General features: G+C 43.3%; 1 long non-coding RNA gene across 1 annotated transcript in view; it reads left to right on the top strand.

Annotated features, from left to right (window-relative positions):
- LOC137096662 (uncharacterized) overlaps nt 1–27,033 on the top strand; it is a 300,873-nt gene that overhangs the window by 18,209 nt on the left and 255,631 nt on the right. Inside the window, exon 2 of the long non-coding RNA XR_010909602.1 lies at nt 22,897–23,013. This is a non-coding gene — a long non-coding RNA (uncharacterized lncRNA). The remainder of the gene's footprint in view (nt 1–22,896; nt 23,014–27,033) is intronic.

Below are 27,033 nucleotides of genomic sequence, written 5' to 3'. Positions count from 1 at the left end.
ATATATGAGTTTCCACTGACAGATAACCTGGGATAAACAGATAATCCAGGAACAGATCCTGGGATAAAGGGGAAGTATGGAAGGGCCCTCTGATAGCACCTACTGTAAACAGACGTGAATGCCACTAATGTGCCTATCCTTTCATAGGGTGCAGAGAACGAAAATGGAATAACAAATTACAGCCAATGCATCATGAATGCTGGGAATAGTGTTTAATAATCTGATATGGAACCTTTTAATGGTACTAAAGATGAATGTGTATGTGATAATCTTAGGCAGAAGTTTTCAGACTTATCCTTAAAGACAAGAGACTGGAAAGCAATGCTGTGATATAAAAGTGTTACTGGAGATTATTAGAGGTTCCGAGACTTGGTAGGGCACATGCTTTGTATTCAGAAAGTTCCAAGTTAAGGTGGAGTAGAGATTTTCTAACTACAATGTTAAAATATCCTGAAACCCAGTAAATAAAATATAGATAGACCATTACTTTATACCAGGATAAGGCAGCTTCCTATGTTTCAGTGTGCTTGACACACATGCTTCAGACACATAGATCCTAGATCACTCAGTTGACATCCTAGATCACTCAGCAGAGGCATTTTACACAACCCCTATACTGAATATTAATGTACCACATGTGGATCAATTATCAGTGCATATGGCTGACAATTGTAAGAGCAATATACATTCACACATGAGTGTGTGCATTGTGTGTTGTCCAATAAAACCAAAATCACTCTGTATTCACAGTGCAATGTTTGCCTTTCTATGTCACAAATAGAATGCCAGACTGTGCAAGTAGAGTGAGCTATTCTTTGATGTCAACAGGGCTAGGACAGCAGAGGTGTGACTATGGGATGTATGAACAACATATCAAAAATGAAGGCAATACTCCCTCAAATAAGACATCAGATCCCGTTTATATGAAATATACTTTCAGTCTTAACATTTCTAGCACTGCAAATTATTTAAAACCTTAGGCAATTTTACCATGAAAATGTGAATACGGCAAATATGAGTTCTAGGGGTGAATGGTTTATATATATGGGTTGTTGTGAGTTTGAGAGGTTGAGAGGCTCCCCACAATCTCTGAGGATAACTGCCATAGATGCAGGTGAAATGTCAGGAGAGAATGCTTCTGGAAAACTCACAACAACCCAGTGATTCCAGCCATGAAACACTTTGACAATATATATTATTGTTTCAGTATTTCATGTTATTCAGTGATATAAATTTGGGGACTAAAGAAAAGTTGCACCAAATGCAGAATTCATATTGAAGAGGGGCTAAACTACCCCTCCCTCATGGCTACACTTTTATGGGACAGCAATCTCATGCACGGTCATTGATACTTAGAATGGTGTAAACATGACAGGGAGCAACTTTTATACAAGCAAGCAAATGATCTATCAACTGAAAATACACAGGTCTCATCTCCGCAGGGCGATGAAACCACTCTGGATTTTAGTCTGAACTTCAAAGGATCTGTCTAAGGTGCTGAACCTATTGCCCTACTGACCTGAGAGGAATAGCTGCCATTGAGTGCGAAGCTCCTTTTATCATTGTAGCAGGAATGGGGAGAACAATCTAGAATCTGCAGGTTCAGGACCAGTCTCTGACCCAAGTGTCTCCTGTCTGTGGCATCACATTGTCCCTTTTCAGATGAAAAAAGAGATGTCAGCCCCTGCCCTCCCATGCTGACACAACATTTAAAAGGGGGGAGGGAGGAGGGGAGCATAAAAAGCTCCCAAAAGACAAATACACCCTCTTCCAACCATTACCTCTGTTTTTTTATTGGAACCACATCAGATGCAAATAAATGAATAAATTAATGAAAGGCATGGGATCCATATTTTAAAGAGTTTATATAGTTCAAGGCAGAGAGAAATGAGGGTGGGATTGGGTGAGGATTGTGTCTTCAAAGCAAGCCCAGGATTCCTATAGCTTCTGTTCATGGTTACTCATGCACAGTTTGCATAGATCAATCAGTCCAGCCAGGATTAGAAAGAGCGGTACATCTGCACCACACATTAAAAAGAGCCAGGAGATTAAAAGGGCTAGCTGCATTATTAGAAGGAGTGCAATTAATTAAATACGAGTAGAGGTAGCATTTGTAAGATGGGTGACAACCGACTCTTTCAGAGGGACTCTTTCTGCTTGTTGAATTTACAAAGGTGTCAACTTTGTGTGGCTAACCAAATGTGAACACCAAGAGTGGAGGCTTTTTCTCCCTTAGAAACATCAATAACAACTGCCTTCCCTTCCATTAATAATAGCAACATCCGGAAATATGTAAACAGATCCTTTCATCCACACCAAATACAGGGTGCAGAACAAAGAGCACATTTAAAGCATTGCATGAATGATTAATAAACAACTTGAGAAATCATAACTAATGTTATTGACTACACTAATAAGCATTTTATGAGTAGCATGGAACTTCATGACTGCCTACTTCTCTTCATTCAGCCCCTCTAATGAATACAACAGCAGAAATGTGATGAAAGTGGATGACATGTATTTCTTGTCAGAAGTCTTTCAATGTTGTGTATGAAATCTAGACTCTAGCACGTATATGGATGACATCTAATGCAGAGGGGAATTCATCATGTTTCACCATTAAGTTGCTTCTGTGCTTATAGATTTGTGTCAACTTAGGAAGGTATATTGGGGTGTGTGCATGTGCACGCAAAATGAGCACATTGCCCACCATATAAGAATTCTGCCCTTCAAAGGTGAATTTCCATAAGTCTCCAAAGCAAGATATTACAAATTGTTTCCATCTCAATTCTTATATTTGCTTTGTTTGCATTCCCTTGGTACTTGTGCCCATAGTTTTTCTTTGGATACCTAAACAATGTATATAAATGCTGAGCTAAAGTTTTAAGTTATGGAAATACTTGAATGTTAAGGACTAAAGAAAAATATCATGGGGGGAAGAATTTATAGCTGCAGCCCCAAAATCATAAAAGGGGCTACAAATACTATCTCCTCGATCCACAACCATTACAAGGAAACACAATGATGCCACTGCCGAAAGATGCCTGACTTCCAATCAATACTTCTAACCCAAAATAACAACAAACTAACAAACAAACTAACAAACAAACAGAAAACCATCATTCTCCCCTTTGACCCGGAAAGACTAGGCTAGGTTTCAGGTCAGCGCCCTCTGGTGGAGTACTCCAATTGGCCATTTCTCACCTTTCAGAAGTGCCCTACTGAAATCATCTCCTGTAGAGTTTTGTTTCACACACACACACACACACACACACAAAATGGGATGAGGGTAATTACAGGAGCATCCCATGGAGCAAGAGAATGCAACACTTACTGCATCTACCCTGTTGAGTTAATGCAGTTGGACCCCACTGGAACAGCCATGGCTCATTATGATGGAAGCATGAGAGCTGTGACTTTAAGGTCTCTAGCCTTCTCTTTCCAAGAGTTCTGGTGCCTCACCAAACTCCAAACTCCTAGAATTCCATCACAGAGAGCCATGGTAGACAAAGTGTTGCCAGGTTGCATTCACTAGGCAGTGTAGACCAGGATTCCCAACCTGTGGTCCATAGACCACCAGTGGTCCGCAAGAACTAAAATGGTCTGTGGCCTTACCATTACTGCACCATTGCAATGAGAGCAACTGGTCTTGCGAAACCCTCTTATAGTGCCGAGGCTGATTAAATATGGTTTTCCATGGGTGAGCAGATAGCAGCTACTGGATGGCATATGTTCTGTATCAGAAACTAGAGCTGATGTGGTCTATCCAATGCAATTTTCTGAATCAGTAGCCCAAATAGCCAAACCAAATCTATAATTTGACCAAAAAACTGATCCATAACCCTTTTGGTACTTGTTGGGCAATCTGAACTGTTAGGCTTAAAAATAAATCTCAGTTGGGGTGATTCCACCATAAATATAGTAGAGTACCCAAAGCAAAGTTCATAACCAGCAGAAACTTATGTCTGGTGAGCTATGATAAGCTTTCTCTCAATAGGATGGCACAGGATCGCAGAGTCAGAACTTTAGGTTCAAAAGTATTTATTGAAATAAAAGAAATACATTCTTGATAGAAAAGTTCTTGGAGCTAACTAGTTTATTAAGTCTCATCTTCTAAGAAAGGTGAAAAGACAAAATGTAAAAAAAATCCATGCAGCTACATTTTGCCTAGAGAGAGGCAAAATGGGTCCTTAAAGAAGAAAAAGGCAGGACAAACAATGGTGAATGACCACATGGCCAAAGCCCAGGGCAATAAAAATACCTTTATCTCATACCTCACAGAGATACCATTACTACATTTTCAAAGGAGAGAGGGGATAGTGGCAAGCAAGAAGAGGAAAGACAAAGCCCCTTCTGGGAAAAGCATGCAGAGAAATGAGGGTAAAGGACTCTGTGAGGTATGGTATCTCTGTGAGGTATGAGATAAAGGTATTTTTATTGCCCTGGGCTTTGGCCATGTGGTCATTCACCATTCCTTTACCCTCATTTCTCACTCTACCCTCACTCTAATCCTATATCTAAGTCTAGCTATTCATTGAGGATTGGAGACTTGTACAGTCCAGGGATGAAACCCAACAGCCCTTGACCTCAGGTCTAGAATCAGATCTTGGTTTCTGAGATTAGTGGGTCAGGTGAAGGCCAATGAAGGGCACCTGGCTTGCAGACTTACTGAAGTTGGAGAGCTCCGCTTCCAGTTGTTCCCTTGAAGAGTTGTAGGCATGACAGCGGTTTCCCAAGTGACTTAGAACTTGCCAAGGACCTTTCGTGGGGTGCATTACATTGTAGAATCAATGCAGTTTGATACCTCTTCAAGTGCTATGGAACCCTGGGAGTTTTATTCTGGTGAGGTACCAGCAGAAAGGCTAAAAACCTTATAAAACTACAACTTTAATGGTTCCATAATATTGAGCTACACCACTGGTGTAGGTGCACCCGGAGTTTTCCCTTCAGCCAAAGGAATGTTGCTAAAGTGGGCAAGTTCACTACTTGAACTGCTATAGCTGAATGGTTTGGAATCTAGTTTGGTGAGGCCCCAGTAAATGTTATCATACTTTATATGATAACATTTGCAAGATTTGATTTTTCACATCTCATGTAAATAAGTGTGAAAAAGATCTTGGGGTTCTTGTGGACAACAAGTTAAACATGAGCCAACAATGTGATGTGGCAGCAAAAAGAACCAATGGGATTTTGGCCTGCATCAATAGGAGTATAGTGTCTAGATCCAGGGAAGTCATGCTACGCCTCTATTCGGACTTGGTCAGACCACATCTGGAATATTGTGTCCAATCCTGGGCACCACAACTGAAGAGAGATGTTGACAAGCTGGAATGTGTCCAGAGGAGGGCGACTAAAATGATCAAGGGTCTGGAGAACAAGGCCTATGAGGAGCAGCTTAAAGAGCTGGGCATGTTTAGCCTGAAGAAGAGAAGGCTGAGAGGAGACATGATAGCCATGTCTAAGTATGTGAGAGGAAGTTATAGGGAGGAGGGAGCAAGCTTGTTTTCTGCTGCCTTGGAGACTAGGATGCAGAACAATGGCTTCAAACTACAAGAAAGGAGATTCCATCTGAACATTAGGAAGAACTTCCTGACTGTGAGAGCCTTTCAGCAGTGGAGCTCTCTGCCCTGGAGTGTGGTGGAAGCTCCTTCTTTGGAGGCTTTTGAACAGAGGCTGGATGGCCATCTGTCAGGGGTGAAGCTTGTTTTCTGCTGCCCTGGAGACTAGGATGCAGAACAATGGCTTCCAACAACAAGAAAGGAGAGTCCATCTGAACATTAGGAAGAACTTCCTGACTGTGAGAACCATTCAGCAGTGGAACTCTCTGCCCCGGAGTGTGGTGGAGGCTCCTTCTTTGGAGGTTTTTAAGCAGAGGCTGGATGGCTATCTGTCAGGGGTGCTTTGAATGCAATATTCCTGCTTCTTGGCAGGGGGTTGGACTGGATGGCCCATGACGTCTCTTCCAACTCTATGATTCTATGTATATATCCTGCCTATAATGTAAATCAAAACCAGAAAGGAGTTCTTAAATACTGAACCCCCTTCGTGACTTTTGGCCCACCCCCTCTAAGCCCCCCAGTCCCTTCAGCCTCTTCCCACCCGGCACAGGCCCAGTTTCGGCCAACTTTCTCCTTCTTCTTCTTTTCTTTCCTTTCAACTAGATCAAAGACGAGGGGGCTGGGAGGGGGAGGCGAGGAGGGGAGCCAAGCCCAGCCCCTTGGTCGGCGAAGCGGCCCATTGTTGCGGTGACAAGGCATCCCCATCGGAAGTGGATGCCCGGCCAAAGGAGCCCCCCCCTTTCTCTCGGGGTCTTGTCGCCGGGGCCCTCCAGTAGGGTCGCCTGGGCAACGTGCAACCTGCCTCCGCCGCCGCCTTGGGCTCGGAGCCGGTGAACAAGGCCGCCTTCCCCAAGCCCGGCGGCGGCACAATATTTGGATTCATGGGGCGGCCGGGAGCGAGGCTCGGAGACCCCCCCCCCCCCCCTTCGGCCCCCGGACCATGAATACGCGCATTGTCCCTTCGCTTTGCTGCCTCTGATTCACCATATCATCACCCCGAGGAAGAAGAAAACATCCATATCCCCCCCTCGAGGGATGGAGGGGTTTCTATGGAAAAGGCAGGAATTTTAGGCCGGAGCAGATCTCGTGGCTTTTCTTTATTTTTCTTTTAAAAAAAAGTGGGGGGAGAATAAATCAAAAGAGATCAAAGGCAGCGCCCCCAGCAGTAGAGATGCGTCTTTGAATTAAAGATGGACGAGGCGCAGACTACAAAGTGTTTCCCGCCTCTCCTTCTCGCCTTCCAGACTCCCCCCCCCCCCACACACACACACCTTCCACCGAAGCCTCCCCACTTTCCTTGTTGCAGTTCAGACCTCAGTTTTGCTTCCTTTTTGCAGTTTTTTTTTCTTTTTGCAAGGAGAAGTTGAGGCTGGTGTGGGTCTACACCAGGCATGGGTGAACTTGGGCCCTCCAGGTGTTTTGGACTTCAACGCCCACCATTCCTAACAGCCTCAGGCCCTTTCCTTTCCCCCCTCAGCCGCGTAAGGAATGGTGGGAGTTGAAGTCCAAAACAGCTGGAGGGCCCAAGTTAGCCCATACCTGGTGTACACTGTAGAAACAATGAGATTTGACACTACTTGAACTACCATGGCTCAATGGTTTGGAATCTGGGGAGTTGTAGTTTGGTGAGGCTGCAATATTCTTTGGAGTAGAGAAGGTCTGGTAAAACTGCAACTCTCACATCTCCATTGCTTGCTTTCAGTTAAGAAAGCCCACAGCACTTTCCTTCAAGGTGGCAGGACTGAAGACAGACAGGTTGGAGGTTCAAATCTGGGGAGAGTGTGGATGAGCTCCCTCTGTCAACTCCAGCTTCTCATGCGGGGACATGAGAGAAGCATCCCACAAAGATGGTAAAAAAAATATATCAAAAAACATCTGGACATCCCCTGAGCAACATCCTTGCAGATGGCCAATTCTCTCACACCAGAAGTGACTTGCAGTTTCTCAAGTAGCTCCTGACACAGACACACACAAACACACACACACACACAAACACACACAAAACAATCTTTCTTGAAGGTGTATCCAAAGCTGGCAAAGTCGGGCTCTTGCCTCCTAATTCAAGACCTAGGAGAGAAAGAGAGAGAGAGAGAGAGAGAGAGAGAAGGAAAGCCAGTGGAATAAAAGAGGGTACATTGCCTTCTATCCAGGGATGGGTTCTTGAAAACTTTTAGAGAGATTGTAAGAATGTGAACCTGCTCCTGGATCTTCATATCCTGCCACGAAATGCAGTTTGGAACTGCAATATATGGCAGTGTAGATCCAGCCAGATAGTATGTTCTAGTTCCTAAAGGTGAACTACTCTGCTAACAGTGAAAAGCTGTGTGTTTTCCCTGGTTCTTCCTCCAGTGTACACTCACTATGCTTTTTCTGGTGTTGGTGATGAGGAGAGACTGCTTTCTACTAGGAGCATAGCATAGATGGCTCTGCCCCTTCATTTTATCATCATCACAACAGTCCTGTGAAGTATGTCAGGTTGATAGAGAGGTATGGTCTGGTTCATCTAATGCAGTGGTTCTCAACCTGTGGGACCCCAGATGTTTTGGCCTTCAACTCCCAGAAATCCTAACAGCTGGTAAACTGGCTGGGATTTCTGGGAGTTCTGGCCAAAATACCTGAGGATGCACAGGTTGAGAACCACTGGTAATGGCTTAGAGGGGACAATAGATCTTCATTCATTAACAACCACTATGCCATACTTCCAGCAAAAAGCAACTTCCCGATAGACAACTTTGTATTCCCATATTTGTTGTGGTATATCTTCCAGTCATTTCCAACATGGCGACTTCATGTTTTTCTGAGGCTGAGAGAACCCACTACTAGGTGACTTGCCCAGGAACACCATGTAGGTTTTAATGACCAAACAGAGATTCAACCCTGGTCTCCATTGTCATGGGGTACATCTTCACTATACAATTATACCATGACTGAATGCTGTGGGATCCTGGGATTTGAAGTGTAGTGAGAAGACATTGTTTCATAGCATTCCATAGCATTTAATTGTCAGGGCTCCATGGTATAGCAGTTTTGTAAGGTATTTTGCCTTCTCTGCCAAAGAGGCTAATGTCTTACTAAACTACACATTCCAGGAATCCATAGCATTGAACCATGTGTGTTTCAATCTGAATTAATTCTACAGTGTAGATGAATGATACTCCAACAATCAAACCACTAAAGTTCTGCCTGAGGAAAAAAAAAGTGCCCTTCAACTAAAAAAATGAAAGTCACAGGTAATCTTCCCTCCAAGACTAACCACCCTGCCCTTAAATTTTTGTGTAGTGTGTTTCACTTGGCATTCGGATTGCTTGGCCCGACACCTGAAAGAACCTGGAGTGGATTTCCCGATGGGCAAGATTACAGATCTGGAGGATAAGGTTTCCCAAACGACCCCTAGGAAACCTTGGATCTCAGCTGAGTGTTGCCCAAGGGCTGGATTTACCTTTTCCTACTGGGCCTTTCCAAAACAGTCAGATGTGCCAGACAGAGATTACAGGCTCAACAGGAAGGAGGGTAGCATTGATGGACAAAGGAAACTCTCTCAAACAGAAAATAAAAACAGGAAAGAGAAGGTTAGAAAGGAAATGAAAAAAGGAGAGTCTTAATAATATCTTAATTACTGCTTATTTGTACACGAACAGCAGGTAGGACCACAGTAAGACTATATGGATACTGATGCACAGCTGAGTATATCCACCAATACAGTTCTATCTGCAGCCAGACACTACCTCTATGAGGATCAATCTAAGGCTCTGTCCAATCTGGCATTTTAGAAAATGTTGCAAACATTCTGCAGAATAATACTTTATGCTTGGGATGGGGAGTATGCATACCTCCAGATGTTGGGTTGGAAGAGCCCCTACCACCATGGTCATTACTGAGGGATGCTGGCATTTACAGTCCAATATCTGGAGCATTGTATTAACCTCATCCCTGCTTTGCATTGTGAAGAATCCAGCAATCCTGTCCTTTATGCAGATGGTGGGTTGAAGCTAAGAGTCAGGGGCTTGCCTTGGGCAGAATATTTCAAGACATAGGGGGCAGTTGAACTGAAGATCTCTGGTATACAATCTCTTGACCAAATTGTGCTGATTGTGTTTGCACTTCATAACTCTTTTTGTACATATTAATTTATTTACAACATTTATATGCCGCCCTTCTCACCCTGAAGGGGACTCAGAATGGCTTACTATATATATATATATATTGTGAGATTATATATATATATATATATATATATATATATATATATATATATAAAATCTCACAATATATATTATATTATTAGCATAGTACAATATCAGTATTATATATTACTATATTGTACTATACTATTATATTGTAATATTATTAGTAGTATTACATGTAATATAAAATATATAATTATAATGTTGTATTATTATTATTAGTATATTGTATTACATTCGTATTATATTGTATTACATTACACATAGAAACAGGTATAGGTAAAGGTGGATCAATGTTATGTGCATTCATATATTCCTCTAAAATACATTTTTATTTTTAAAAAGTTTTTTAAAGCTTCATGATATGAAAGAGAAATGTCAGAAGGGGGCCCGACAGCTAATTATTTGGCTAAGGACATCCATTGCATATCTCTGGATGAATCTACACTGTTGAATTTGAACATGGCCATCATTTCCCCTCAATCTTCTCTTCTCCAAGCTAAACATTTCCAAAGCTACTTGTCCTAGGACTTAGTTTCCAGACGTTTGGCATGTTTGGTAGCCTTTCTTTAGACATCTTCCACATTGTTAATATCTTTCTTTAACTGTGATGCCCAGAAATGCACACAGTATTCAAATGAAGTATGACTGAAGCAGAATAGAGTAGGACTATGACTTCTCTCTATCTAGATCAGGCATGGGCAAACTTCACCACTCCTGGTGTTTTGGGCTTCAACTCACTCAGAGACAAAAAGCAAAGTCTTATTTTAAAAGTATCATGTCTTCTTTACTCATAAACATCTCGTATGAATGTACCATACAGGTATATTTCTTATTAAAGTTCAATTATAGATAGAATGTAGTCTCTCTGTGTTGAGAACACAGGGCATCATTCTTAATCAATAGTCCATAGTCTTTAAGTATAAGTACTCACTACTTCTCAAAGCAAACAAAAAATAAACTGTTCCTGCATAAGTCCAAATGGCATATGCTACAATTGAAGTCCAAAAGCATACTGCATCCACCTCCATTGACGTCCAAAGCGAACTGCTAACATTAAGGTCCAAAAACATATTGATAACAAAATGAAGTCTTGAGTCTGAACATGCTCAGTACAATAACATGTCTGTAGCTCCTCCCACACCAAAAAGGTCAGTCAAACTCGCAAATCTGTCTGTCTGTCTATCTATCTATCTATCTATCTATCTATCTATCAATCATAAAGTTTAGCAAATATATACATTAACAAAAAACAGTGAAAGCTTGGAAGGTTGCTATTTCCAACTCTCTATATCTGTGCATTTCATTTCCCCCCATGCCTAAGTGTTTATTCATTCAGTTGATTTACCTCATGAACCAGCTCACGCCAGAGCTCCCTGTCATGCCACCCCCAACTCCTTCAAGGTCAAACCGGTCACTTCCATTATACCATCTATTTATCTTGTCCTTGGTTGGCCCCTCTTCCTTTTTCCTTCTATTTTCCCCAGCATCATTACCTTCTTCAAGCTTTCCTGTCTTCTCATTATGTGGCCAAAGTACTTAATCTTTGCCTCTAATATCCTTCCCTCCAGTGAGCAGTCAGGCATTATTTCCTGGAATATGGACTGGTTTGATATTCTGGGGGATCTTTGTTGCCGGTGTGATGTTTCTGCTCTTCACTATTTTATCAAGATTGGTCACTGCTCTCCTCCCAAGAAGTAAACAGTCTTCTGATTTCCTGGCTGCCATCTGTGTCTGCAGTAATCTTTGTGCCTAGAAAGACAAAGTTTGTCACTGCCTCCACATTTTCTCCCTCTACTTGTCATTTATCAATCAGTCTGGTTGCCATAATCTTGATTTTTTTTTAATGTTTAAGGGCAACCCAGCTTTTGCACTTTCTTCTTTTACCTTGGTTAGAAGGCTCCTCAGCTCCTCCTTGCTTTCAGCCATTAAAGTGGTATCATCTGCATATCTAAGGTTGTTAATGTTTCTTCCAGCAATTTTAACTCCAGCCTTGGATTCCTCAAGCCCCACAAGTCCTTTCCCAATCTTGAACCAGTCTGTTGTTCCATGGTCTGTTTTTACAGTTGTTACTTGGTCGGTATACAGATTTCTCAGGAGACAGACGAGGTGACTTGATATCCCCATACCACCAAGAACTTGCCACAATTTATTATGATCCACATAGTCAAAGGCTTTAGCATAGTCAATAAAACAAAATTTTTAAAATAGATGTTTTCTGAAACTCCCTGCCTTTCTCCATTATCCAGTGAATATTGGCAACTGGGTCTCTCATTCCTCTGCCTTTTTTAAACCCAGCTTGTATGTCTGGAAACTCTCTCTCCATGTATTGCTAGAGTCTTCCTTGCAGGATCTTGAGCATTACCTTACTGGCATGTGAAATAAGTGCCACTGTACCAAAGTTTGAACATTCTGTAGTGCTCCCTTTTTGGTATACCTATAATAAAATGGAGTCTTGAGTCTCAACATGCTCAGTACAATCACGTGTCTGTAGCCCCTCCCACACCAAAGAGATCAGTTAAACTGGCAAATCTCTCTCTCTCTCTCTCTCTCTCTCTCTCTCTCTCTCTCTATATATATATATATATATATATATATACTAGCTGTACCCGCCCATGCTTACTGTGGCCAATCTTCCCTCCTTTCTCTCCTTCTTTCTTTCTCTCCTTCCTTCCCTTTTTTTCTTTCCTTTTCTTCTTCCTTCCTTTTCTTCCTTTTCTCTTCCTTCTCCCCTGTTCTTTCCCTTCCTCTTTCAACCTGTTCTTCCTTCTCTACCTATTCTTGGACTGCAACCCCAAGCAGTCCTCCTGATTGATCTATCTATCTATCTATCTATCTATCTATCTATCTATCTACCTACCTACCTACCCACCTACCTATCTCTATCTAATCTATCACCTGGAAGCTTGCTGGGAGTTGCAGTCCAGCAATAGGAAATTGGAAATTTGCAGGGATGGGAATGCTCTCAAAGAAATCCAAGGAGAAGAAAGCTTGCATCTTGGAAGCAGAGCATCCTCCTCTCCTAAAGGGCCTGGTCTAGGGGATGCTGGGAATTGTAGTCTGGAAGAGAGTTTGGATATGCTATTGTGTGTTTTGTTTGCCGGAGAAGTCGTTTTTGCGCATGCATTGTAGCATCTTTTTGCTTTTTTTTTGGATTTTAAGTCCCTTCTGATGTGTTTTTCAGTGTTTTTAGGAATGATAATCACTCGTTGGCCTGATAGGTGTATTGCGTCCAAATTTGGTGTAAATTCATCCAGTGATTTTGAGTTATGTTAATCCCACAAACTAACATTACATACACACAGACACAAAGACACACACACGGCTGTCCCCTGCCATGCATTGCTTTGGCCCAGTCTGTATACATGTATTTTGTGCGTGTATACACACACACATATGTGTGTGTATATATGTGGTTTTGCACATGCGTTGTAATGCATTTTTGGGGGGGGGGCTGGCTTTCTAAGTCTCTTCTGCTGTGCTCTTCACTGTTTTTATGAGTAATGGTCACTTGTTGGCCTGATAGGTGTATTGTGTCCAAATTCTGTGTCAGTTTGTCCAGTGGTTTTTGAGTTATGTTAATCCCACAAACGAACATTACGTTTTTATTTATATAGATATACACAATAGAGGTTAGCAAATATATACATTAGCATACAGATAGTGAAGGCTTGGAAGGTTGCTATTTTGGACACCCTGTATCTGGCATTTCATTTTTCCCCTGCCTAAGTGTAGTACCATGCCTTTCTCTCTGGTGAAATTCATTTTGTTAGTTTTGGTCCAACTCTCTAATTTGTTATGGCCATTTTCTTTCATTTAGTGTATCATGACAATGGTCTGCTACCTCCCCATGAGGAAAGAAGACTGCTTGTGGATGCGCCCACGCCACTTCTTTCTTGTATTTCAAAAATTTAGGAAAGCAAAACAGCTCCTCATTAATTAGATACTAGCATTCATGGAGCTGCAATGACCTTGTGTCATGTATCATAGCGTTACTCAAAACGGTGGTCCATGGGCCACTGCTGGTCCCTTGCGAGTTTGGAGAAAAGAAAGAAACAATTGTAGACACATTCCAGCTTGTCACCCTTTCTCAAAAAAAGAAGAAAAAAAGCAAAGCGAAGGGGAGGGGAGGGGGAGAACGCAGATGAATATTAGGGCGAGTCAATTAAATTGTTTGGCAACACTGGCAGGCGGAGGAGAAGAAGCCACCGAAGAGGACCAGGAGGGCTGGGAGGGGGAGGGGGAGGTCTGCCTCCAGAGAGAAAGGAGTCCCGGGCCTAGAAAGCCAATTAAACGGGCTGGAGAAGCATCTGTATTAGCAACAAGTGCGGCGCAGAGGTCACAAGCAACACTAAGTCAACAGAGGCGGCCGGAGAGGGGAGCTTTTGTGGCGGTTTTGCAGCTGCCCGGCCTCCCTTTGTCCCCTTGGCCAGCCCAGGCCCCCAAAACAGCTGGGGATGTTCTGCATGCCTAGGCAAACCATCCCGGAGACCCGGGATGTTTTCAAAAAAGAGATCCCCGTCCCCTTCTCTTCCCCCCTCTTCCAGCTCCCACTCTTTTAACAAAGCCAGTCTGTAAAACCGTTCAGAAGAAAAAAAGAAAGAAGGGAGAAAGAAGGAGAGAAGGGGCGGGGGGGGGGGTGGCTGATGGAGAAAGAGAAAGCACCGTGTCAGGCCACAAAAGAAGAGGAAGTGGAAAGGAGAAATAAAACTCCGAGCAAGAATTATCTTGTTAAACAGAAATGCTGCTCCGTTCTTTTCTTGTTTTTTTCTTCTCTCTCTCTTCACCCCCACCTCTCTCTTTCTCTCTCTCTCACTCACTCACTTCAGTCCCTTTTGTGAAAAGTTTTGTTTGGAAAGGACCAAGAGGCGGGATGGAAAAGTTCCCCTCTCCCCACTTAGAACAGGTTCAGACCAAGATTTGATGACTTAATGTGTTGTTGAAGGCTTTCATGGCCGGAATCACTGGGTTGCTGTAAGTTTTTCGGGCTGTATGGCCATGTTCCAGAAGTGTCAGGAGAGAATGCTTCTGGAACACAGCCATACAGCCCGAAAAACTTACAGCAACCCATTTGATGACTTACTTGGAAATAGTAGGGGGAAGCATGGAAGGGAATGGAAGGCTGGAAACTGGATTCCTAAGTGAGATATTTCCTTTTAAAATCCGATTGAGATAAAGGAAGGAACTGTGCAAGGACTCAACTGCGTTCTCCTAAAACAGTGGTTCTCAACCTGTGGGTCCCCAGATGTTTTGGCCTTCAACTCCCAGAAATCCTAACAGCTGGTAAACTGACTGGGATTCCTGGGAGTTATAGGACAAAACACTTGTGGACCCACAGGTCGAGGACCACTTCCCTAGAGCTTTGTTCAGGTTCTTCTAGGGCAGGGTTGCTGTGAGTTTTCCGGGCTTGTATGGCCATGTTCCGGAAGCATTTTCTCCTGACGTTTTGCCCACATCTATGGCAGGCATCTTCAGAGGTTGTGAGGTTTGTTAGAGACTAGGCAAGGGGTGTGTGTGTTATATATCTGTGGAATATCCAGGGTTGGACAAAGGCCTCTTGTCTGTTGGAGGCAAGTGTGAGTTTTGTAATTGATCACCTTGACTAGCATTGAATAGCCTTGCAGCTTCAAAGCTTGGCTGCTTCCTTCCATGTCAGACTAAACAGAAAAGCCACAGAAATCCACAAGCATGTGGATAATTTCAACAGAAAGGAGGAAACCATGAAAATGAACAAAATCTGGCTACCAGTATTTAAAAAAATTCCATAATCAGCACAGTAAATAAAGAACAACACTCTGAAAATAGAGGAATTCCAGACAAGAATCAATCAGGACCAAATAACAGCACCCAACAAAGGATCACCCAGGCAGAAACTTTCCATGCTTTGAAGCCACAAGGCCATTAAATGCTAATCAAGGTGGTCAATTGCAACATTCACACTTGCCTCAAGTAGACAAGAGTTCTTTCTCCCACCCTGGACATTCCACAGATATATAAACTCCGCTTTCCTAGTTTTAAGCTGTAAGCCGTTAGGAATTGTGGGAGCTGAAGTCCAAAACACCTGGAGAACTGAAGTTTACCCATGCCTGCATTACATCCATGAGATAAAGGTAGGAACAGTCAAGGCACTCAGTTGCGTTTCTTGGATCCTTTTGCAGGCTTTAGGTAAGGGCCTAGTTCCCTTTTAGACCTGTTTGAAGAAAACAGAACCATTGAACCCAAGAGATCCTGACTCCAGCTGGAACTCTCCAACAGGAAGCCAATGTCCACTTTCTCAACCTGTTCTAAAAAGCCACTTTGTGGCTTTGCACTTCAAAACTTTGCCTTGAAGTGCAAAGAAGCATCACTAAGAACAACATGAAACATTATTTTGTGTTTACAAAAGAAAGATAAAACTTCAAGTTACTGTATTTTGTAAACAAACAAATGCAAAGCTATAGCTGAGAGTAGGGTGTGGGCAGCATTTATGTGAAGGACTAGAAGAACCAGGGCAAAGAGAAGAAAACAAGTTCTTCCAAAGCATGCGCTAGGCTCCTTCGCTTGTCACTTGCGTCTAGACAGGGAATGCGCCTCCTTCCAACTTTTTTTTTGGTCGTCCCTCTTGTCTTTCCCCTTTCCGTATTTATTTATTTGCTTGCTGATTGTCTCCCTCTGAAAACCAAGTGGCCTGGGATTCATTCAGACCGGAAACACTCAATTAAGTAGCCCGAGCTCTTTAGGAAACTTTTTAGCATCAAAAGGGGCTTTCCTTCGCGGTTCGGGGACCCGAGGGGGGGGGGGGGGGGGAGAAGGAGGAGAGTCTGCTCGTGCGGAGGCACAAGAGGCACCGCCGCTTCCTTTGCAAAGCCACAGGACCAATGCCGCGCTTGGCCGGGTCTGCCTTTAAACAAGTGACCAGAAAAGGGTTCAGAGCAGCAGAGGACTTCGATTTTCTCTCTTTTGAGAGGTAAAGATGGCACCCGAAAAGATACTTTCCAAGAAATTAAAATACTTTCGAGGGTCATTTTTTATGTCTCTTTCCCTGTTCTCTGTTCAAATTTGTGAGAAAGCCGGACATTGACAAAGAGCCAAAGAGACCTTGGATCTCATTTCCTCTTGGCTCGGATGAAGAGAATCCGATTCTTGCTGGAAATGATTGTAGGACTAGAGTTGTGGCCACAAATTAATTGACTTTCTGGTTTTGGCGTGGCTGCTTCCTAGAAAATGGAAACAGAGGGTTAGAAATCCATGTGAACAAGTTTACTGATAAGTCCCATTCAGAGGGAGCATCTATACTGTAGAATTAATGCAGTTTGATACTACTTTACACCTTTGCAGAACATACGGCCTCTCACTGAACATCCAGAAAACCAAAGTGCTCTTCCAGCAGACAATCCCCATTCAATGCCAGAAATACAGCTTAATAGTATAACATTAGAAAACGTTGACCATTTCCGCTACCTTGGCAGCCACCTCTCCACAAAAGTCAACATTGACACCAAAATACAACACAGCCTGAGCTCTGCGAGTGCAGCATTTTTCTGAATGAGGGGACATCCATAGGGAGGCCAAGGTGCTTGTTTATAAAGCCATTGTCCTCCCACCCCTGCTATATGCCTGTGATGCTCCTCCGCCATCAACTCTGCTGGCCACGTTGTCCAATTGTTGGTGGACAGGAAAAGAGATTTAAAGATGGGCTTAAAACTAACCTTAAAAACTGTAGCATAGACACTGAGAACTGGGAAGCCCTGTCCCTTGAGCAGTTTAACTGGAGGTCAGCTGTGACCAGCAGTGCTGCAGAATTCGGAGAGGCAGAAAAGAGAGAAATGGGCCAAGAGGAAGGCACATCAAGTCAAGCCAACCATGACTGGGAGCGATTTCCTCACTGCAGGATAAGATGGGGACCAAGAATAGGGCTCCACAGACAAGTAAGGTACCACTTTAACTGCCCTGTCTCAGTACCATGGACTCCTCGGACTGAGGGCCATGGCAGTTAAAGTGGTATCAAAACTCAATTAATTTTACAGCATAAGTTCTCTATGGGTTCTGTATTGTCACTTGAAGTTCGGGGTGGGTGGGGCTGAAGCCCCTCAAGCCCCCCCCCCCCCCCACATGCCTGGTCCAAAGGCTAAAGCATCTCTCTGGTCTAACAGTCTAACAGTCTCTTTTTTTCTGTTCTCGAAAGCATGCTGTTTCTACTCTTCTAAACTATATTGTACTGCTTCTTGTGTGCAAACACACACACATATACAATACAGTAAGCAATCTGAATTATGTACATAACGAATTATTAATACAGGTTTGAAGAAGGTTGCTATTTCCAAAATCTTCATTATAGGATTGATCAGTATAAACCCTATGATACAATTCAATGTAGATCAATTTGCTTTATATGGTTCTACACTGCAGTAGAACCAAGTCCCGTTGAAGCCATGGGGATTTACATCCAAGTAGGCATATATGTAGACTAGACAGTTGTTTACTCGGGAGTCCATCCCAAGTAGAAGTTTGCGTTGTTTGGGTTTCAAATCAGAGGGATGAAAGAGAAAGTCAACACAATGAAAAAGCAACATCTGATCTTCATAACTTGGCAAACACAATGCCTGGGTGGAAGTGGAGACTGAATTCTCCCTAAATCGAATTTCCTCCGGGATTATTGGGGAGGGGAGGGGTATCAAGGGCATCTCTGGGTGGGGAGCGAGCCTGCCTCCAGTCTGTGGCATTTTGAAAAGACGGGGGCTGCTTGTCTGAAACGAAGCCATCCATCATATTCACTAAAGTTGCCCGATTTGAAAAAAAAGTGGAGCTTTTTGGAGAGGACTTCAAAGGCAGAAAAGCTCAAAGATAGGCTCCTAAAGAGTGGCTGACTTCTTGTGGGGAGGGGGAAACTTGACAGGGGGTCGAAATTTGTTTGTTCTGGTGTCTCTATCTGTCACAATCGAGAGGGCAATCCAAGCAAGACACAACAGCCCTTAGTATGTTTTTTTTAAAAAAAAATCTTCAAAAGCTTCAGATTGAAGAAATGAGAGAAGTGGGGGGAAGAAGGAGCGAGAGAGAATCAATCAAATTAAGCAGCTTGGAAAAGGAGGGAGGGAAGGAAGGAGGGGCTGGGAATTAGCCAATTTATTGAAAAGTTCTTCTGACAATATTGTCTCCAGCTTCAGCACGATTGGGGGACTTTGACCTGAAATTTCTCCCCATGGCTTCGGGTTTTGGCAATTTATTAGAAAGCTTGGCCTTCTCCTATCCATAGAGATTTTTTCTTTGGATCCTGAAGTTGTGCTAAGAGCCAGTTCTTTACATTTTATTAGTCGCTTCTTCTTCAAAAACACTTTAGTTGTAAATTCATAAGACTGCGGGTCTTAAATGGGAAGACTGCCAACCTATTCATAGATTCCTAAGAAGAGATTTCATGGGATTCAGTATAGTTTCCGAATAAAGAATGACAAAGATTATGCCCTTAGACTTATCCTTTAACATAACGTGAGCTACTGATGATTAATAATAGACTTCGTGACTATTCATCACAATTTCTGCAAATATGTGTTTCTTATATACGGATCATTGTGGCCCATTCAAAGATCAAATGAATGGACCAAAAAGATCAGCCTGTAAGATATACATATCTGCTGAAATAATCAATTACAGTCACAAAGTATATTATGGATTTAATGATACATTCTATGTATCCATCTTTGTCTTAAACTTTTGGATAATCTCCAAATTCCTTTCAGATTCCTGGATAGTATTATATATATAATATAATGCGAATACACACACACACACACACACACACACATATTGCTATCCTATATATATATATATATATATATATATATATAGGATAGCATTATATATATATATATATATATATATATATATATATATATATATATTCTTGGATAGCATTATATAGGGTAGATGGGGCCTCACTGCTTTGCCCTATAGGATTGTTGTGAGGATGGTTTTGAAAACTCAGAGAATTACTTTCAATTCCTATTCTGGTGCTACTAATGATTCAATAACCCCAAGAGTGGGACTTCTGAGGTCCATTCTAAACTGCCATATAACCCAGAATATCAAAGTAGATAATCCACATTATTTGCGTTGAACTGGATTATCTGAGACTCCTTCTACACTGCCATATAAAATCCAGATTATCTACTTTGAATTGGATTACCTGGCAGTGTTGATTCATATAATCCAGTTCAAAGCAAATCATGTGTATTTCTGCTTTAATAATCCAGATTATGTGCCAGTGTAGAAGGGGTCACGGTGGTTCTCAACCTGTGGGTCCCCAGGTGTTTTGGCCTACAACTCCCAGAAATCCCAGCCAGTTTACCAGCTGTTGAGATTTCTGGGAGTTGAAGGCCAAAACATCTGGGGACCCACAGGTTGAGAATCATTGCTATAGATAGTCCCACTGCCTGCGTATGGTATACCACTAAGAGCTGTTCTGTTTATACAGGCTGGACAAGAGGCCACAAAACCGCATTGGATATGGACAGTGTGTTAATTTTACAGACAACTCAACTGGTGAAGTGAAGGGCAGTCAATACTTTCCTTAAACTGCTATTGGCTACAGCCATCCTTCCATACCTGCGGTTCTTGGTCTTCCCGGGAGATTTTATTGCTAATTTACTACAGTCATCCTGGAGGATCTGAAGACTTCTAGAGACAACATTTCTTTGGGTGCTACAGTGAGATTTTAAAGTCAGTTTCCAGCGGAAGTTGACAATTAAAACCTAGATATTCCCATTAAAACCTAGATTAAAAACATAGCATTTTCTAGGTGTGTGTGTGTATGTGCGAGACATTTTTCACCTTTAGAGGCATCCGATGCCCCTAATGTGGATGGCTGCTTTCTGATGAGCAGTTTCACATGTTCTAAACCAGGCATGGGAAAACTTGGGTCGTCCAGGCGTTTTGGACTTCAACTCCCACCATTCCTAAAAGCCTCAGGCCCCTTCCTTTCCCCCCTCAGCTGCTTAAGCGGTAAAGGGGGGAAAGGGGGACCAGGGCTGTTAGGAATGATGGGAGTTGGAGTCCAAAAGAGTCCAGTTTAGGCGACTGAGGGGGGAAAAAAGGAAAGGGCCTGGGGCTGTTAGGAATGGTGGGAGTTGGAGTCCAAAACAGTCCAGCTTAAGCGGCTGAGGTGGAAAAGGAGAGGGCATGAGGTTGTTAGGAATTGTGGGAGCTGAAGTCCAAAACAGTCCACCTTAAGCGGCTGAGGCGAGAAAGGAAAGGGCCTGGGGTTGTTAGGAATGGTGGGAGTTGGAGTCCAGCTTAAGCGGCTGAAGGGGAAAAGAAGAGGGTCTGAGGCTGTTAGGAATGGTGAGAGTTGAAATCCGTAACACTAGGAGGGCCCAAGTTGGCCCACGCCTGATAGTGGGAGAAACATGAAAACCTCAAGAAGGTAGAAAAGTTTCGAACAGCCCCCAGCCACGTGCGTCTTTTCTTTAAAAAACTTGGATTGCCATATTTCTCGCTGAGACTCATCAGGAAGAGAAAACCCCCTCTCGCCTCTTTTCATTCTCTAGCTAGGACCAAACTCTCCCCCCTTCTCTCTCTCTCTCTCTCTTCTCCCTCTCTCCCCTCCACCCTCCCTGGTTTCCCATGGAGGAAAACAAGTGGAGAAAAGTTGCTGCCGAGGAGTTTTTCTGTGCCTTCCACGCTGTCCGAGCAGCGGGAAAAGCGCGCTGGCAACTTTCTGCCTTTGTGGCTGGCGACCCCCCCCCCCTCCCGGCCCCCTCCCACTTCAGCCGCCTCGGCGTGTCCTCCCCGCAATTAACAGGCACCGGCATCAAAGGCGCCCTGCCAACCAAGCACACAAAAAAGGGAAGGACGCCTCTCTGTTGCTATGCTGAATCCAAACTTTCCCGACTTACTTTTTCTCTTTCTTAATTTGTTTTAAAAAACAGTTTTTAACAATACCTTTTATTCTGATGGATGTAAAGGCTCTTAGTTTGCTGGCTGTAAACACCTTGACTCTCATATTAGAAGAAATGTAGTATATGAAAACAATTAACTGAGACCCCCCCCCCCCGTCTGGAGCGATTTGAGAAACTGCAAGTCGCTTTAGGTGTGAGAGACTTGACTGTCTGCAAGGACTTTGCTCAGATGTTTTGACGTTTTACCATCCATGTGGGAGGCTTCTCTCATGTCCCCGCAACGGGAGCTGGAACTGACAGAGGGAGCTCATCCAAGCTCTCCTCGATTCGAACCTCCCTCTTCAGTCCTGGCAGCACAAGGGTTTAACGCATTGCATCATAGGCGATCGACACTGAGGTCATTATTTACAAATGATCCCAAGTGGAGTTACAGGGATACCTCAGCAAGCGTGAGTCCAAAAGAGGCAGGAAAAAACCTGGAACCTCAAGCCATGGCTGATACCGAATGAGAGACTCCTCCTGGGCAAACAAAAGACTGGGCAACTTGGAGGGCGCTGAACAGACTGTGCAGAGCCAACCTTAAGAAATGGGGCCACAAAGTGGAGTCCACGACATGCAAGTGTGGAGAAGAGCAGACCAGCTATTACAATGCAACCTGAGCCCTGCCACATGCACAATGGAGGACCTTCTTATAGCAGCACCATAGGTACTCCAAGTGGCCAGCTTCTGGTCAAAGGATATTTAATATAATGCCAAGTTTTTAAACTTTGTGTCTATTAAATACATTACAACTGTACCCTTGGTTTGCTTCTGATACAATAAATAAATTAAATGCCAAGTGGAGGCAAGTGTGCTCTATCCCTTTTAGAATATGAGCCTCAGGTGGAGTGGCCAGATGTTTCTTATTGCCAAGGATGCCCCTTATTGGACAGTTGGGGAGTTTGTTTCTTATAGAATGGGCAGGTAGGTGTTTCTCATTATAAGGAATGCCTCTTATTTGAGGGATGGGAAACATTTGCTCATATTTCTGGGCTCCCTTCCACACAGGCATATAACCCAGAATATCAAGGCAGAAAATCCCACAATGTCTGCTTTGAACTGGGTTATCTGAGTCCACAGTGCCATATATTCCAGTTCAAATCAGATAATGTGTGATTTTATTCAGCTGTGTGGAAGGAGCCTTGGTGTGTGTTTTCTTATGAAGATAAAAATGTATATATTATGTTCCTTTTACAGAGAAATGCATGGCTTGGTTAACGGAAATACTTTCATTTGGCATTCTAGGTAGAACACAAACTTGTTAACAGCTGCTTCCCAATGGTCAGCCTGCAAGCTATGGAACTTCAATTGCCCCTTGTTGACATTTGAGAAACCCGGCAGCAGGCAAAACAATCCAGACAGGTAGGGGAATCTTCTTGTTTTTTGCCTGTTTAAGTAAATTTGCTCAAGGATTATATTCAACAGCTGTGTGTGCTTTGTGTATGAAGGAAATAGTTGGAGAGACTTACATTGACCCCATAGAGTTTTTAGAGGCAGTACCCACAGGACCTGGCATTCACTAGCAGTGTCCCATCCAAGTAATAACCATGGTTGACCCTGGTTAGCTTTCATGTGGGTTTCTGTGCCTGAAGGGTATATTCTAAATGCCCGGAAGGGGCTTCATCTAGATCAGGCATGAGAAAACTTGGGCCCTCCAGTTGTTTTGGATTCCAACTCCAACCATTCCCCACAACCTCATGCCCCATCCTTTTCCCCCTCAGCCCCCTCAACTGAGGCTGTTAGGAATGAGGGGAGCTGAAGTCCAAAACAGTCCAGTTTAACCTCACAACCTTTGAGAATGCTTGCCACAGATGCAGGCGAAACGTCAGGAGAGAATGCTTCGAGAACATGGCCAAATAGCCCGGAAAACCTACAACAACCCAGTGATGCTGGCCATGAAAGCCTTCGACAATACATAGTCCAGTTTAAGCGGCTGAGGGGGAAAAGGAAAGGCCTTGTGGCTGTTAGGAGTGGTGGGAGTTGGAGTCCAAAACACTTGGAGGGCCCAAGTTTGCCCATGCCTATCTAGATTGCCAGATAGTACTCTAAGCTAAGCAGGTCTTTCAAAACTTTGGAAATATGAAGAGAGGACTGGCTACAGCGCCGGGAATTAGTTGGCGGTCTCCCATCCAAGTTCAAACCAAGGCTCATCCTGCTTCGCATCCAAGATCAGTACCTTTAGGGTTCTTACTTAGGCTAACCTATTAATTGCGAGAGACCCAGCACGGTGTATGGATTTGACTTTGGAAATCAGGGCCCGAATTCCTTAGTCGGTCACGGGAATGCCTTGTGTGTTCTTGGGTAAGTCACCCTCTCTCAGCCGGAGATGAAGGTGCAGGGAAGCCCTCCTGAAACACATTAAGTTAAGAACACTTTTGAATAAGACGTCCCATTTTCTCTCTCCCCCCCCCCCCCCCCGCTGTGATATTCTTCGGTGGTCACTCAGTCTTGCGGCTTCGAGACAGGAACTGCTGGAGCTTCCAGGACTGGCGGCACCCTCCGGAGGCTCCTGAGTCTCGTCTGAATGCGCGCCAAGCGGCCATCGCGGGTTGCGCCCTCTCTGGAGAGTGAGCTCAAGGGGCACGCGAAGGGCGCATGGGGAAATTGGCGGCAGGTCACAAAGAGACCTTGTCGAAGTTCAACAACGTGTTTGGAGTTCAACAAGGGAGGGTGTCCGGGTGCATCTAAGAAATGCAGTCTGACACCACTTTGACTGCCACAGCACCATGCTAGCGAACCGTGGGAATTGTCTGTATTGTCGAAGGCTTCCATTGCCGGAATCACTGGGTTGTTGTAAGTTTTCCGGGCTGCATGGCCATGTTCCAGAAGCATTATCTCCTGAGGTTTCGCCTGCATCTCAACCTCAGACCTCACAAACCTCTGAAGATGCCTGCCATAGATGCAGGCGAAACGTCAGGAGAGAATGCTTCTGGAACATGGCCATTACAACAACACCGTGGGATTTGTCGTTTTGCAAGGCCTCTAGGCTTCTCTGCTAAAGCATGTTGGGGCCTTGCCATACTACAATTCTCAGGATTCATGTGGTAAAACGGCATTAATTCGACTCAGATAACGCAGTTCAAAGCAGATATTGTGGGATTTTCTGCCTTGATATTCTGGGATATAGGGCTGTGTGGAAGGGCCCAGAGTTGTTGTGAGTTTTCCAGGCTGTATGACCATGTTCTAGAAGCACTCTCTTCTGACCTCATAGATAAACTCGCTTGTCTAGTTTCCAACAGACCTCTCAAGGATACCTGCCATAGATGTGGGTGAAACGTTTCACTGCAGTGGCACCTCTGTGTAGTTCCCACCAGTTTCATAGTCCACAGCAGGCATGGGCCAACTTGGGCCCTCCAGGTGTTTTGGACTTCAGTTCCCACAATTCCTAACAGCCTCAGGCCCTTTCCTTTTCCCCTTCAGCCACTTACACCTGGAGGACCGAAGTTTGCCCATGCCTGGTCCACAGGATTTGTGACTGGTTGATCAGGTGGTCCTCTCTGGCATGTTTTGCTAACATTAGTGGCGAAACACTCAGGACTTCTTGCACATGAACCAAATCTATAGGTTTGGTAAGCAGATCTACTTTGATTAAGTTTTCCTGTACTTGCAGTCATGGGTAGAACTTGATGGGTTGGATTCAACTAGAAAACAGGGAAAGCTGACTACTTGTATTCTCATGAATCAGTTTTAAACAAGTCCTATGTAGGTCTACTCATGAGTGATTTCTACTGGGCATAATAAACTTACTCCATGCATAGGATTTCAGTTTTCAATAGGTTTACAGACAGTCCTGCACATTTGCTCAGATGAGGAGCCCAGGGCCCCAATGAAAATGAAAAACAAACATGAATGTTAAAATTGTAATATCTAGGTTTTCCAGTATGGTCAACTCCTGGCAGACATAGTTCATAGAGTCTTACTGGAGGATCGACAGATTTCTAGAGAAAACATTTCAATTGAATCTATGAATAATCAAATCTGCAAAAATTGAAAGTTGCAAATGTGGGGGACTGGGTGTAGTTTGAAGTCAGTCTTTATTATTTTAATAAAATTAAACACAAAGTATGGGGCCTAGCTCAGTGTTATTATATTGCTATTTTATTCATGTGTATTTCACATTTTGCCCAGAGGTTGGTCTGATGGTAATTTGCAAAAAATTGAAACAGGTTTTGAATAAAAGTGTGTGTGTGTGTGTGTATGTGTGTGTGTATGTGTGTGTGTGTGTGTGTGTGTGTGTGTGTGTGTGTGTGTATATATATATATATATATATATATATATAATTTAAAATATAATAGAACACACAGATCAGCACACTACTGGTTGACAGTAGTTTAACCAAGCTTGTTGGAATGCAAAAAATGTCAATCTCCTACTAAATGGATGCTAGGACGACCTAGTTTGACCTCCCGAGGAAGGGGATTCCAGAGCCCAGATCAGCCACCAAGAAGGCCCTCTCTCATGTGTCCAAGAAATGTATGCGTGAGAATGATGAGGCCAAGAAAATGGCCTCCCTTTTAGATCTCATTGCTCAGACAGTTTTATATAAGAAGATCTTGATCTTCAGACAGCCAAGAATCCAAACATAACAAGCACCTAACCTGTGCTTAGAAACTGCAGTGGAGCTTTTTGTATTAAGAGAGTCACCTTAGCAGTGTGACTACCCCCCCCCCCCCCCGCTCTTGACAGTCTGGCTACTGCTCTTTGGATTAAGTGAAAATGTTATTGTTCTATCACTGTCTGGAGCTTTTATAAGGAGCAGTAATTTCAAACCAAGACCTATATTCAGTTGCTAATCTTAACTAAAACCAGCCTATTGAATCATTTGGATTTATGAAACCTTTTGATTATTGTTCCATTATTGATTCAATGGGTCTGTTCTGTCTGACTTTAGCAAATGGCTTGAGGCCAAGTTCTCAATGTGCTTGCCTGTTCTCTTTCTAGCAGAATTCAGGCAGGGTAGAAATTGTGCAAACTGTGACTACAAATGACCATATGCACATGTATAAACCACAAGAAGAGCAAATCAGACCAAAGTCCTGTGTCACCCAGGGTTTCATTCACATGATGGCTGATTAGTTGCCCATGGGAAGCCTACCAACAGGACGTGCGTACAATTGTACCCTGTATCTTAATGGATCAGCAATGGATGCACCCACACATGTTACCTCTGATATGGAAGATGTCATCACCCTCCTTACTAGTACCCACTGATGGTCTTAATCCTTGAATGTATCTTATTGTCTCTTTTAAAATATTCCAACTGGTAATATTACTACATCCTGTGGCACTAAATTTTCACAAAAACAAACAACAGTGGTTGTGAGAATAAATGAAATCTCTATATAGCTAAAATGAAATCTAATGCAATCTTCATATGTCAT

This window comes from Anolis sagrei, chromosome 3 (assembly GCF_037176765.1).
Source record: "Anolis sagrei isolate rAnoSag1 chromosome 3, rAnoSag1.mat, whole genome shotgun sequence".
Lineage (NCBI taxonomy): Eukaryota > Metazoa > Chordata > Lepidosauria > Squamata > Dactyloidae > Anolis > Anolis sagrei.
The sequence above is the reverse complement of the archived record's forward strand: the minus strand, read 5'-3'. Positions and strand labels throughout refer to the sequence as shown.